The following is a 15,408-nucleotide window of genomic DNA, read 5'->3' as shown; positions in this document are numbered from 1 at the left end:
AGGGGTACACTCAAAACAGGACTGGTGTGAGAAGGCAATTGAGTGGGAAGGGATTGGTTTGTGTAGGCATGGATAGTATTCATGGCAGGCCACAGGGTAGCTCTTTCATGCAGAACACAACTGCGAGGTCCCATATACGTTGGACAGACACATGCTGATTGAACAAAGATGTCTGATTCCTTCTATGCTCAAAATAATTTGTGTTGTTTCTCATGTAAGGACCAGACATTTCCTTTGAATCCCTGGGGTAAAGGAGCTTTTCACAGGCTATGAAAAGCATCCGTCTGGCAACTCCACAGAATGGTTGGTTGGTGCCTCTGCTGAGCTGAGGGGCAACTGCAGTAGCCAGGGACTTGGTACTCCACCTGTCACTAGGAGGCAGGTAAAGCATTTTAAGTGGGTATCTTCTGGGCACTCTCCTATTACTTCTCTGCTTTTATCCCATTCAACCCTCTTCTGAGCACACCTGACATCTTTATCATGAAGCTGAATAGTCACACCATGGTTAAGCTTCCCAAGACAGCTTTTGGTAGTAAATTTAGGCCAGAGGTTTTCATATCTCTCTACAGTAACTTTTCTCTCATGATTCTTCTCATTTCATAGGCAAACCCTCTTGGAAAGTTCTGCAGAAGTTGAGAGGGAGAGTCTGTAGAAGTACAGCAGTGCTCTGTTCTGGAATTGAAATAGAGTGCTGTCTTCTGCAAGCTTTTTGACCCATTCTGCCAGATTATATTATCTGACAAAGATGTTAATTGTATTCTGTTCTATAGGATTTTCAAAATGTAGGAAAGGTTATCATTTTCTCTAAAATTCTACACAGCTTTACCACAGAAATCAACATCACAGACTATAAAATGCAGTCACCACATGAAGTATTTCCATGTCTCTTTTGTTAGGTGTCTTTTTTATTTTTTGTATGAATTATTTATTACTCATTAATATTGGGGGAAGTGAATTGTGCTCCTGAACATGACCAAGTGAATGACAGAGACAATGTGACAATAATTACAGGAGTGTGCAAGTTCTCTAAGTGCCTGTAAAAATGATTTAGTTGGCTGTAGGGGAAAAATGGGTTTGTTTAATGTCTTGTTTTTCAGGAAGCTCAAGTGCCCTGGTGATGAGTGCTATATAAATACCATAACACATTATGTAAGCTTCATCTGATACACTGATAGAGTAATACACAAACAAGGACAGTAGTATTTGACATTTTGACTTCTACTCTTAGATCTTCAAGAATTTGGTGGGCTGAGATAATCATGACATCTCTATGTGAGGAGCTGAGCATAGAGTAGCAAAGCTGCCCATCTACTGCTCAGTAAATACACTGTGAAATGAGGAAGAGATCTCAAGGCACCACATTCTTGCTCCAGAGCTCCAGGGTGTGCTCTCCCTGCAGGGTGTTTGAGCACCTTCCCCTAGGTAGGATGTTACAATTTACTTTGCTTTTAATGTTCTCAAAGGGTTTTGATCTGTCTTGGGTACTACTAAAATACTTAGACCTCACAGATTCTCATGCATCAGGGATACAGTACATTCAGCACACCCATAATAATTACATCTTGACCTTTTCTGGCAGGTAACCCCAGCAGGCTAACATCAGTGAATTTAGTAGAGGACTCTCTCCTTTTAAGATAACAGTGTCTTCATTTTCCATCCATAAATGGTTTTACATTTTTGGCCCTATCTTTGTATGGCTGTTAGTCTAATTAGTTGCTAAAATAAGTCATTCTTACAAATGCAGGAGTAAAACAATAGAGCAGAAAGTAGGTGCACTTGGAGAGCTGTCACTGAAGAGAGGATGTGGCTGATTATCTGAGTGACACGAACAGACAAAAGGGTTATGGGGGGTTGTTTTCCATAGACAAAGAGCAAATGTCTTTGCACTCTGAATAGCTCTCATTTTAGATTAAAGGAAGCAGAGACAGAGGATGAAGGGGAGTTTGAATCAAGTAGGTGGAGCTATGAAGCAATTACAGTTGACTTTCTGTGGGGTTTATGGAGGCTTCTTCCCGTTCTGCCAATGTCATGATCAGCTCTCCATTACAAGGCACCAACAGATACCAGGAGAGAGTTACTGGTGCCATTGGCAGCAACAGGAAGTGGAAAAACAAAGAGAAAGCTGTGTGTGTAAGTGCATGTGTGTGCACAGATGATTTGCTCTGTGACAGTGACTACAATGGACTTCGCTCAGAAGGAGCACTCCCTAAAGAGTGGCTTCAGGATCACTTTAAGCCTTAATGGAACAGTATGAATAAAAACACTCAAACAACAGGCACACATTTACATATTTAGCATGTACCGTTAAAGGCAGGAACAGCCAGGGTCAGCAGTGGGAATGGGGAGAAGGGAGACTGGAAGATTTAGTTAGAGATGCCTAAACCTTCTAAGCAGTCACAGACAAAAAAACCCCTGCTCTATGTTCCCCTACAGCCCTGTGCTCTTGTCTGTACAGGCACTGTCCAATCTCGAAATACTTTTAAGGTGTCTCATGTGCAGATTCAGTGAAGAAATTGCTGGTGTGGCCTCAATAATTTTGTGCCACAATGTGAGAACACTATTCACACCCATGGTAATGATGTTCCACTTCATTGGACTGCACCAGTTCCTGCTGTACACAATACTGTAGGTTTGCCACTGAGGGCAGAGGAAATTAATGCCTCAACTCACCATTAATATGAGGTTCTGACTTCTTTAGCTAAAAACAAAACCAAGCTGGAGTCACATACTTCCTGGCAGGGTTTATTTAGAGATCCAACATCTTTTAGCTCTGAAAGCAGTAGTCACACAATTTTCTTTTTCTCTACGTAAACAAAATATTTCTATTGAGCAACTTGAAATATGAAGTCAGGATCTACTTGGTACATACTTAAATTTAATCATGTAAGGAACCATTTTCCTTTGCAGGGTTGGAAATAAAGAACTATATGTCTCCCTTTTGCCTTCACCCCTGAACTGAGTCTGTTGTGTTTCTAATTCCAGATGGAAGTACAGAAAAGACAAAGCACAGAAAATTTCACACAAAATCCATTTTTCCGTAACTCAGGGTTTTTTCTGACCAGTGGCACTTACAAGTATTTCTTTCAGGACTTTATCCAACCTGCAAGCTGTAGTGAAAGTCAATTTTTCCCAGCACTTAAAACCTAACAATAAGACTTTTTTAGAAGTCATGAGATCACTGTTAAAAATGCAGATGTTTAACAGTAATGTACTCTTAAGGTTCTTTTTTTAGGTTTATAATTTTGAAGTTCTGTTGGATGACAGATTTTCAGACTTTTCTTACCCCTTCAAAAGGAAAAGAAAACCTTTTTTTAAGAGAAAACTAAGATTCCCACAGACCCAGAGTTTGGAGTTTAAAGAAAACAATCACCAAATATGGCAAGAAACCATAAGCTGGAGATGTTGAAATGCTATTATTGTTATTATCTGCTCTCATCCTGTCTCTCCCAACAGGCTTCACACCAAACAGAGAACAGAGAAAAAGCTCTCCTCTAAGACAGGATAAAAAAACTGGTTACATTTTAAGAAGTGCCAGGCACCCACAGCTCTGCTATCAGTGGGAAATGCAGGTGCTCTGAGAATATGATCTGGTTGTCAGCTTTTTTCTGCTATTGACTTGCCTTTTTGTTCACTCTTCAGGCAGGACACAGTCCCATTGCTGTTCTGTGTAATAACAGAGACTTGAGTCTGTTCTCTGCCAGCTTTATCTACGGGCTTAGACAGGGTCATTCAGCTCCTGGGCGAGACATAAACTAAGTGCTCTGTGTTTATGGTCTGAAAGAGGGGTCTGGCTTCAACATCTTTTTACTTTCCCCGGTTTATTTCCCACAGAAACCGGAGTGTGGGAGGATGTCTTGCCCCATCATGAAGACAGGATCAACCTGAATTCCTTCCAGTTTTCTGTGATGATTTTATTGCAAACAGCAGTATGTGTGATGAGGTTTGGGTTCAGTGGTGGAGTGTCAGACTGCGCAGTCAGTTGCCCAGGCAGGTGTCCAAAGTGTGCCCCTCAAAAGGCTTTTTTGTCACTCAGAGCAAGACTGTGCCACAGTCTGACTGAAGCTGCCTCATCTCTGGCTGTGGCAGAGCCAATGGTACTAGTTCTGACTGACTAGTCTAAAAGCTTTCTTTCATTGCCAAATGCTGAGTAAGGATTCCTGCTAGTGTGTGATGGAAAAAGAGTGACTTTGAGTGATCTAATAGAAGGCAATGGTACCAACCCACAAAAATATACCTCTAGTGGAGTATAAAGAGAGGCTTGAAGAAAGCTAAAATGGGAAGATCATAGATTAAGCAATAGGAATCCCAATGATCAGTGGCAGATGTGCACCTACTTCCATGCTAGGAAGGGGGATGGAGAGACCATATCTTGTCCTCTGCTAGACCTGCCCTATTAATGTATCCTCAGTAGACCCACAGCTTGCAAACACTTGTAAACTAGCAAAAGCTTAAAAGAAATGCAGATTTCTCTCCTTGCTGGTCTTACACTGAGTGCAACTAAGGAGAAAGAACTGAAAGTAAGGCTTGTATGAGTGTATGTACCCACAGTCTAGATGAGTTCTTGCTATTTGATTTTTTTCCCCTGTCACTTCACTCTGCTTGTTAAAGGCACCAATTGTATAATTTTGTGCCACAATGTGAGAACACTATTCACACCCATGGTAATGATGTTCCATTTCATTGGGCTGCACAGCTTTTAATTTCAAGTTAATACAGTATCGAGGTTTTATGTCCAACATTCTAAATGCCACAGCATGTTGATGAAAAGAAATTACATTGATGAAACAGTTAGGCAGTGATTAATATGATCCATAACTCAGAGTGATGTAACAGCCCCAGCTCTCTATCCTACAGAAAATGATGCCCAATTACTTGCTATTGATCAGATATTGCATTGCACCAAATGGGACCTCAGCATCAATTCATTTCATCATATTGAATTTCAGCCAGTATCAATGGATATTTGGCACGTGTTTTGCTGAAACATTTGTCTGTGTAATGATCAGAGCTGATGAACAGGTTGGCAGATTTTGTTTGTGAAAGAGGCGGGGAGGGGATAGGGAAGAAAAGAAAAGAAATGTGCTAATCCTGCTTGTGAATTTGTGCTCATACCTGGCACTGACAGGGCAGGAATGCCTCCGTGCATGTGCACATTTGTTTCACACAAGTGGCTGCATGTCCCTTTCAGACATGTTAACATTCTGTACTGCTCACTGCTTATTTTTTATTGATAATCAAGTGAATAATTAAAGCCCAGCAGCTACGTAAAACCCACATAAATCATCTTCAATATGCGAGTAATGCACCTCTGCTCAGGCATAGCTCCCATTATGAATAATGGCCTAGAAAGCCATGATTCATACTCGTGTGGATCACTTCCTCACTCTGCAGTTGCCTGTGGGAGATGTGGGTGCCAAAAGTCAGGGAAATGTGGTGGAGGTACACAGAGTGGTCTTGAGATGTCTCTTCAGCCCAGTTTCCCATAATATTATCATCCATGTTTCTTCTTTGCTGTTGATGTATTATTTTCCCAGCTGACGTGCCATTATCTCTGAGCTTCCCCTCCCCTTATTCTAATTTTTGGTTGTTATTATTCCTGCCATTGTTAGTTCACTTATAACATTTGTTCCACTCTCTTTTGAAAGAAAATCCTCACACAGAAGTGCCCATCACCATTAACCTCTCTGGCTAAGATCACCAGTCGTGTGCCTGCCACATGGAGTACTGCTAGGCCAAATGTAACAACATCTGCCACGCATTCAACAACTTCCTTTTGGATTCCTCACACTCTATTTTCACTTCCAGCTCTGAGCAGGAGTGAGATATGTTCTTCTGTCTCTCAGATGCCAGAGTGCTGGGAATGTGCCATCCTTCCACTACAAACTGGGTGAGTTTTAGAGACAGGCAAATTAAGCCAAGCACTTGAATAGAAGTGGAGATGAGCTGTCCACAGCTTGTTTTTGTTGACCCTCAAGGCACCTTCTGCCATAGAACTTCTTTCCAGATCCTTGAAAAATACTGTGGCTGCAAATTACCAATTATGGAGCTGTAGCTCTGCAAATGTTTACATATCTGCTCAATTTTATGTGTTTGAATGTCCCTGGGGCTGCGTGAGGGTGTAAAATTAAGCACACACGGAAGTTTTTATATGCTCCAGCTTTCCACCTTACAGAGCAGATGGCATCTCTGTAAGCTTTGTGAAACATTATATTTAGAAACAATTCCATTTGTTATTCAAATTATTTGTTTACTGGGCACAAACAGCATAGTTGGTATGTTTCAGATGTTGAGAAATGGCCTTCTTTTCCAAAAAAGCTTGTGACCTCAGTGGAGACTGACTACAGGTACCTGAGCAGGACAGCCTACCTGAGCTTCTTTCTTGAGCATCTGAATGGGTTTACCTGAAGGCATCATTTATTTTCAAGATACTTCCCTCAGTTCCACAATAAACTACACTAGTGCATGTAGCAAGTTTAGAATGTATCCTGATGCATAGGCATTCCTTGTGCTTTAAGTGTCTTAGGACAGATCAGTTGAATCATGTTACTCAAAACTGAGATCAAATATATAGAGAAAAAATGTCTGAGATCACAAAAAAGTAGGTAAAATAAATGAAAGAAAATTTGAATTTCTTTTCATTCCATGAACACTTACATTTTTCTTAATCAATTCTAGTGTACAGCAATAGTTAATTGCTGAGTAGAATAATAATCAAAGCTGTCCACTCAGTATTGAACTTCTAAAAGCCAAAGTATTTTCCATCTTTACCCTTTTTTAGAATATTCTTTCCAAATGCAATTTCAAGGCTATGATCAAATTATAACTGAGCAAGTGTCTGGAGGGAGAAATATTCTTCTGCAATAATTCAGTGAATAAAGGATTCAAGGGACAATTCCCCTGGCAATACTTGTTTTGCTGTGGACAGTATTCTCCAACTGATCCTTGATCTTGGATTACATCACTCAGAGACAGTTTTTCAGAAGATTAATCCTCACCATTTCCCCAAAATCGGACTCTGTGCAGTGTTTCAGAATAGGTACACAGAAAACTGAGCAATGTCGAATCAGGGACACTTCTGATCTTGTAAATTTATATACTTACTTAATTAAAAGCATCCCCCTCTTTTGAATCAAATATCAAATACAGGATTAAGTTCCGCAATTATTCATAACTTGATACTTGAACATTCTGTTCTCCAGACTGAACAACCTGGAGAAGAGGTTACTTAAAGGAGGTCTTTGAAAATAAGGGAGAATGACTTTTTACAAGGGTAGATAGTGATAGGACAGGGGGGATCAGTTCTAAACTGAAAGAGGAGAGATTTAAACTGGATGTTAGGAAGACATTCTTTACTGTGAGGGTGGTGAGGCACTGGAACAGGTTGCCCAGAGAAGCTGTGTTTGAGACCAGGCTGGATGGGGCACTGAGCAAACTTACCTAGTGGGTAGTATCCCTGTCCTTCACTATAGGGTTGGAACCAGATGATATTTAGGGTCCCTTCCAAACCAAGTCATTCGATGGTTCTGTGATTCTGTGATTCATCTTTCTGCATTGGACTGCTAAGAACCTTAACACCTCAAAATGCTTTCTACCACTTTCTCTTTGAAGAGTTTCTATCTGTGATGTGAGATAGTCAAAAAGAAGAGGAAAGTCTGATTTTTTTTTGGCAATAGTTTTATTGGGCTTATTACCACTTTTAATTTTTTTTATATTAGGAAAGTGGTTTTTTTTAAATCTCAGTAAACAGGTAAAAGAATGAAGGGAAATAAATACAGTTACTGATTACTCTTATTAGACTTCCAAAAATTGAATGCAAAACCTTTAAAAGTCAATAATGCTGATGAAAATCCTCCTGCAAATCTCTGAAACAAACATCAAACAAATTAATCTAGAGTTTATAACATCTTTCCCCTTTTCCACCTCTAGGTTCAGTTTCATGAGTGATTGTTTAAATGGGCAAACATACAGAACACACTGGAAGCTGCCCAGGCACTGCATGCAGTAAGGTTGAAGCTGCATCTTTGCTTGGTTAAAGTGGTGTTCACCTCTCACCTGAGAAGCTGCCATAGGTGATGGTCTAACAGACTCTGCAGTTTATGGCCAGGACTGGTCCCAGAGCTTCCACCTGCTTAAGAGGGAGGACTGCAGCCCAAGGGAAACATAACATGATACTGCCAATAATGAGAAAGAACAGATCCACTCCCCTCCCAGAATTTTACATGTCTTTAAAGTTAGAAATTAACATTTAAAATCTTAATTCTGGCATACTGTTAGAGAATCACAGCAGTGCAGAAGGACTGAGGTTGGGAGGCATCTCTGGAGATCTCCCAGTCCCACCTCCTCCTAATGGCTGGGTCAGCTGGAGCACACTGCTCCAGGCCATCCCCAGTCAGCATTTTGAGTACCTGTAAGGATGCAGACTCTACAGCCTCTCTGGGTAGCTTCTGCCAGTGCTTAGTATTTTTTCTGGTTTAAATGAAATTTCTTGTATTTCATTTTGTGCCCACTACCTCCTGTTCTGCCACTGGGAACAGCTGGGAAGAGTCAGAATCCATATTCCTTAACCCTTGACACTCTCTGCAGTTTATACACGCCGGTAAGGTGTCCCTCGGCCTTCTCTTCTCTAGGCTAAATAATCCCACCATATGACAGATGCTCTGATTCCTCTGCCATCTCTTTATCCCTGGACTCCATTATGCCTATGTACTGCCTCTGTACTGGGGAGCCTAGAACTGGGAACAACTGTGGTGTCACCAGTGCTGAGGAGAAGGGAAGGGTCACTTCCCTTGATCTGCTAGAGATCTTCCTGATGTTAATCAGCCTTTCATTTTCAAACTAAATCTATTTGGTTCTTATTTTCAAGGTTTCTTCCATAACTGTGAAGACTAAATGGGGGGAAAAAACAAAGCAAGCAAGAAAAAAAACCAAACACAAAAGCCCACAGCAGAAAGAGAAAACAGAGAATGTCAGACAAGCTCTTCAGAGCCCAAAGCCAGGGGTCTAAGAAGAAATGTCACACTGACACAAGAGAACTTAGAGATCTGCCACTGCAGATGTTGTCGTTCAGTCATCCTGGCTTTGATTGCACCGTTTCCTCTATGAAAAAGCATCAGGCTTTGAGGCACAGCTGGCACCAGCTCTGCCAGTTCCTGGTTTCTCTCTGCACTCCAAACTTCCCTTAGCCCACAAGAAGTGCAGGGTCATTTATTTATCCTTGGGTGTGTGAGCCTGTGGCACTTGCTCTAGGCTGGCCTAAGAGAATCTGAGAGAAGGGTTTGGCCTTAAGCTGTAAGTGGAAACCTGTATGTGCGTGTGTGTGTGTGATGGAGATATTGAAGGGAGTATGGATGCTGCAATCCCTTAATATAGGGAACTAAGCAAATAAGGAACTGACACTGGAAGAGCAGAATGGGGGACAACAGAGGAAACAAAATTATTTAGCTAACATATGATCTATTGCAGCAAGAAACTTCACCATCTCAACAGGCTTTCCAATATTTATAAAAATGCAATAATAGGCTTAAGCAAAAAAAGGCATGAGGGTAGGCATCATGTGATGTCTGTGATAAGAGAAATGAGTAATTGAGTTGGAGTGGAGGTGAAGGCTCTCCCTGCACATACAGTGCTATTACATTCTTTTCCACTTGGATACCCTCTCCAAGCACACTAATCCATGGATCTGGAGAAGGATAATCTACTGACATCCAATTTTCTGGGATATTTTTTTTTCCTGGATAAGCCAATTTGTTGACTGAGAGGTGTGGGTGTTAACTCTTTGCTGGCTAAATGGACCTCAAGGATTAAAGATGAGTTTGTTCACAAGCACTGAGCAAGCTTGTCTTTCCACCTGTCTTCCTGATGATAGGAATAAGTTTTCCAACTAAAGGTTAGATCACTGCTGGAGTTAACATACAGGTAAAGGAACAAGTACAGGCTCTCAAAATTAGCTGAAGCAAAGAGAGAGGAATAAGCTAAAATGTTTTGGCTGTGATCTGTGTTCAGATCTATTCCCTGGAGGTCAAACCAGAATTGTGGGCAAAGCCCAGTTCTAACGTAGATATTCCTTGCTCTTACCAGATGAATGCATTTCTTTTTCCAACCACAAATGCCTTGAAGCTAGGATAAAAAAGGCCATTGTCCTTTGCTAGTGATCACTCCTCCTGGTGCTGACAAAGTTACATTGTTCTCCCCGGGAGGAGGAGGAGGAAGGCTGGGGATCAGGGTGTGGCCAGCACAGCCTCACAGGGAGCTTTGCGGGGTGTTTGCATCCAGCCACTACTTTGCAAGCCATAGTGGATATTTTGCAGCTGGTATCATAGTGGAGAGAGGTTGGATGATGATAGCTGGTGTATTAGTTCTATACTCTGCCTCCTTAAAATTGGCACTGGAAAACAATTTTGTAATTTTAAAATGGCTTGAAGTATTTAGTGGAGGGATGTGTGTGGTGGTGTTTCCTGTGCAAGCAGGGGCTTGGGTCAGTGACTTGGTTCTTTCATTCCCTAACCAGCATTTGGCAAATCTTCCTTCTCAAGTAGTCCCACCAGACTGGTAGTTCCCACTGCCATCTGGAAAGGACATGCAGATGTAGCCTGAGAAGAAGGGTGGGCTCTCCTTCTGCAAAGGCAGTTACAGGCAAACAGCATATCCTTGGCACGCAGAAAAGCAGCCCAAGAAGCACTCCAGCCCCTGCTCAGGCCTGATGAAGGTCAGTGTGGAAGTCTGTTGAGTGCTGTGCATGGCAACACTTTGCATTATCTCCCTCAGAAACCTCATGCCTTGTGTTGAGGATGAGCGTGTGTAGATAAGGATTCTCCCACAGTATATCTCAGCAGGAAGAAAAGCATGTCTAAAGGGAGAAAAGAAAGAAAAGCACAGTGATAGGACAAGGGAAGATGTGCTGGAGGCTTTTGTTACAGGTACTAAGGGACTGATTTTGGCACTGGCTGGTCTGCTGACCTCCAGACTCTGGATATCCTCAGCCACACTGGTCCACAGTTTGATCCAGCTGCAGGCATGATGAATAACCATCATGGATGACCAGGTATGACTATCCCCATGAGGGAAAGGGAGTGTCTATGGAGAGGACTTCTCCTTTGACTTCTATCTCTAGCACTGGTGGGTTAATTTTGTGTAGAGTGACAGTCTCCAAGAGCATACTTACTCACTAAAATCTCTTGTAACAAGTTTCTTTCCAAAAGAAAGTAGCATTGCACACCTCCTGTTTTGTTAATGGCTGACTGGGTGTTCCACTTGTAAGTTGACCCCAGTAACCAGATAAAAGGGAATATCAGATGGGAATTAACAGAATTAATGAATCCCACTTCCTCTCACTGCAGCCAGGCAGAACAATTCCAGTGATGACTTGCGAAATGGTCATTATTTTAATATGTAGAAGAAGGACATTTATTAGCATTGCCAAAGGGCCTGTATCCCACCCTCATGGGGTTGTACTTTCCCTTCCATTTCAGAGTGACTCCAATCCCAGTATGGACAGCCAAAACAGGACAAACTGCACTCCAGTTTCCTACAGACACATCTCCTGGCTTTCTGTGCAGATGTTGGGCCAGCTCTTTTCTGTTCCTGCTTGGCTCACAGTCTCTGTCCCATCTCTCACCAGACCTGTAACTCCCTCCAGCCATAACTGGGCCAAACTATGTTTTCTCTGGCTCTCGGATTGGGACTTTGTGATGGATCACTCTTTAGCCCTGAGGATTCCACCCATTTCAGTTCACACCTCTTCCTGCTTCAGGTCTCTAGCCCAGAGGAATGGTTATCTCCCTCCTGAAGGTATTCTGTCTTGGAGGCCAATCAGTTTGCATGGAGTGCAGGTAAGTCACAAAGCATGCAAGCACTGATGCTTCACCCAGCATTTGGGGTCATTAGGAGTCAAAAGAAGGAGCAAATGGGGGAAAGGGGCAAGTCATGTTTGTGAAGTCTTCCTTTTCAATGAGATGTGGCCCCAGCCCTTTGCTGCGTGGCTGCTTTCTCCTTCCCACAGTGTGAAAAGGTGGCAGGTTGAAATTTCAGTGCTAAGTCCATCCCATGAGGATGCTGTGCTAACTCTTGCTGGGGTAGTGGCTTGTAATTCTTGCCTACATGAAGCTCCTGGTTCTGCTTATTTTAAATTAAATGCCTTGTTTCCCAGCATGTTTACATGATGGCTTCGTGTCCCACACAGCTTACTGCTCATTCCCCACTGCCAGCCCTGCACAGGAGACACACACACATCGGTTTGCTTAATGTAAAATCCTAGCTGGAGAAATTACTGTCGGATCAGGCAGATGGACACAAGAAAGCATTTGCTGCTCTTCATTTGGTCTTCTGTCTATCTGTGTGCCACCCTGCCTGGCTCAGGAAGGCAGATGCAGCTGCTGATGAGAAGAATGAGACAGATTTTCTTTATTATTCTATCAGGACAGGAGACAGTGAAGCACTTGACATGAGAGAGTGTCCCTTGAGGTGGCTGAGGCCTGGCTGGGCTGTCAAAGTTGTACTTTCCATGAGGAAAAGAGCTGAGCAGAAAGAGGGTTAGTGGCTGTTGTAGCAGTCGATGAAGTAAAAGCCTTAGCCTGCTGTTTCCTTCCTCACTATTTCCATACTCATTTGTTAAGGTAGATGGCAACATGTCAATTTGCATCTATTACAGGATTTCTTTTATTCTAAGCATGGCCATGTCCAGCAGCATCTGGAAAGGCAAGGTGGCACTAGTTGCAATTCTCTATCTTTACGTAACAGAGTTTTCAGGAACAGGAGCTGGGGTCAGGAACCCGACACCAGATGTGTCCGCTGCAAAAAATCAGTACTGAAGTCAAAGGAGCTGTGCATGATTTGCTCTGCTTATCTGAGATCATAATATGGATATTCGTTATAAATAAAAAAAAAAAGTCCAGCTCTTTCTGCTAAACCAGACAGCTGGTCAAAATTGCACAAACATGTTGCAATCAAAACACATCTCAATAGCTGTGATTTTTTGCCTGTGGCCATGCCTGGATGTCACCTCTAAGGGGCAGTGTGTGTGTGTGCATTGCGCAGCTGGGATCAGCTGGGCAGGGAGAACCGCCTGCCGACATCATTCCACAGGGGCAAGTTGTTTTTCTGGCTGAGAAACAAGACATAATATATAGAGTTGCTTTAAGGATAAGAATAGCAAACGTGCTGCATAAATAATGTAAAGCAAGAAGAAAGTCCAGCATTGTTTAGAATATTTTATGAGGAATTTATTGCTGTTAATTGCAAGGGAGAGATTGATCACTGAGGAATCTAGTTCATTACTTAACAAAACCTGGATAAATGGTGTGTCATTTCTCTGTTCTGCTTAGCATTCTCCTTTGAAACCTCTCTGTTTATGGAAAAAAAATCCAAACATTTCAAACCAGATACAAAGTGATGCCCCAGGACCCCCCTTCCATTCTCACATAAATACATTATGAAATAAAGACAGGCAGGATATAATGCTCTCTCTCCTTCCTTTTCCTGCTCACTGACATTCTGAAATTCCCGTTGAACCTCAGCACGAAAACTAGGGGCCAGAAATGAAGGAAGGAAGGAATCCACTGCGCTGTGCCCCATATTTCCTGCTCTGAGGGCCTGCCATGGTTGCATGCAGCAAAGAATTGGGATGCTGAGTGCTCCAAGCAGGTTGCAACACTACTGTCAGCTCCTTTATCGAGGGGCCCAGCCAGCTATTGATCCAGCACTAGGAGTCACCTCCATACGACTGTGCCCAGGGCCTGATTCTCACCAGCAGAACAGTTTTGATAACAAGGGTGTCTGCATGAGGTCCTTTAAAAGGTCTTTGCTGTTAATTTGTTATAGAAAGAAGCAAGGGGAGGTGAAAAGCCAGCACATTATGCTAATTTTTTATCCCTTTTTTCTACTTTGATTTTGGATGCAGTCTCCAGCCTTTGAATAGATGCCTGTAATGAGCCGGCTCTAAAGAAAAATACTGCGAGAATTAAAATAAGACAGGACTAACTTGGACATGCACTGGGGTGTTGATTATATCCAACCCATTGCAGCCACCGTCTGCTGCCTGTGTAATATTCATTTTCCAATTATCAGCACCAGACAAGTAAACTAAAAGGGCACTGGGTCTAACCTTCCTTTTTTCATGCTGAAGTTGAGAAGGTTAGTCAGCTGAGAACTGCTGAATCCAGTTTCAGCAGCCACAGAAACAAGTGAGAGGGTTCCATCACCCAGCAAACCATCCCCAAGCCACTCCAACAATACTGTGATGACACTGGGCAGAACCAAGCTGGATGGATACAGAAGCACAGTGATATGCTTAGTCTCCAATCCCCACAGCTGCAGAGATATCAGCCCTACAGTCCCACACAGGGCCACACATGCCCCTGGGTGAGAATTGCATGACCTGATCTTGTAACAGTAAGGTAATTTTCAAATTAATCTTTTACTAACTGTGTTTAAAAAAAAAAAAATTATCTCTAATTGGTATTTTATTTCTAATTAAATGGTTTGGTTTTCAGTTACCAGCACGACATTTTTATTTTTGAATCTCCATTTTATTTTGATTTAGTTTACACAATCAGTAAAACTCTTGAATCCAAATTTTCATTCAACCCAAAGCAAACTTACTTTCACTCTTCAGTTTAGCAATGTTTTGTATATAATGTCAGCCTAGAAGTATTTTCACCCCATTTTTTTCCTCTGGAACTGCTAATTCATTGAAGTATAACTGTAGTTTCAGTGGACCCTTCCCTTCTGCACCTTCCAATCACCAAGCACAGATAATGCTTTGCAGAGTTCAGGTTTTGTTAGATCACCAAGACAGACCCTTTCCTGGACATCTCTTAGTACCAGGGGCTCCCAGCACCATGCAGGGCACTACATAACAAAAAGAACTGTGATTTCTTTTTAAATGGCATTGGATCATTCTTCTTCAGGTTTGTCAGTGCTCAGCGATAAAATTCATTGGCAACTGCTTGTGTAAACATTTGAGAGATGACTGCCTATTTGTGTGGATAATAATATGTGAGGCTTAGTTATGGGTAATTTTTTGAGGTTTTAGCTTTCTTGTCTTTTCATTCTTTCTTTTTTGAATTTCTATAAGGCTTTAATGAAAATCAGGCCTAATTAAGTCTGGGAAATTTTTTTTTGTCTGTGCTTTGATTATTGCAAAGAAAACTCAAGGATTGTAATGGAGAACAGCCTGTTAAGAAGAAATCAAAGTATTTGGGTAGTTTTTCTAAATATTCACCTGTCTCATTCTGAAAAATATTCCTACAAACACAAGGGAAATCTCTGGGTCTGAGCAGCAACACATGGGTGTTATTGCAGCCACGCTGACTGCAACAGAAAGAATTACTTTGATTGACCTTCTTTGGGCCTTGAATAGTTTCTGAAACAGCCAGAGAAAAAGCTGCCCCTCAGAAGCCACAAAATATCACC

General features: G+C 42.0%; 1 long non-coding RNA gene across 1 annotated transcript in view; it reads left to right on the top strand.

Annotated features, from left to right (window-relative positions):
- LOC113944109 overlaps positions 1-11,771 on the top strand; it is a 68,979-nt gene extending 57,208 nt beyond the window's left edge. Inside the window, exon 3 of the long non-coding RNA XR_003526584.1 lies at positions 11,750-11,771. This is a non-coding gene — a long non-coding RNA (uncharacterized LOC113944109). The remainder of the gene's footprint in view (positions 1-11,749) is intronic.
- The last annotated feature ends 3,637 nt before the right edge of the window (positions 11,772-15,408 follow it).

The sequence above is a fragment of the Corapipo altera genome, unplaced genomic scaffold (assembly GCF_003945725.1).
Source record: "Corapipo altera isolate COAL_440 unplaced genomic scaffold, ASM394572v1 45, whole genome shotgun sequence".
NCBI classification, from domain to species: domain Eukaryota; kingdom Metazoa; phylum Chordata; class Aves; order Passeriformes; family Pipridae; genus Corapipo; species Corapipo altera.
This window is presented reverse-complemented; position numbering and strand designations above follow the sequence as displayed.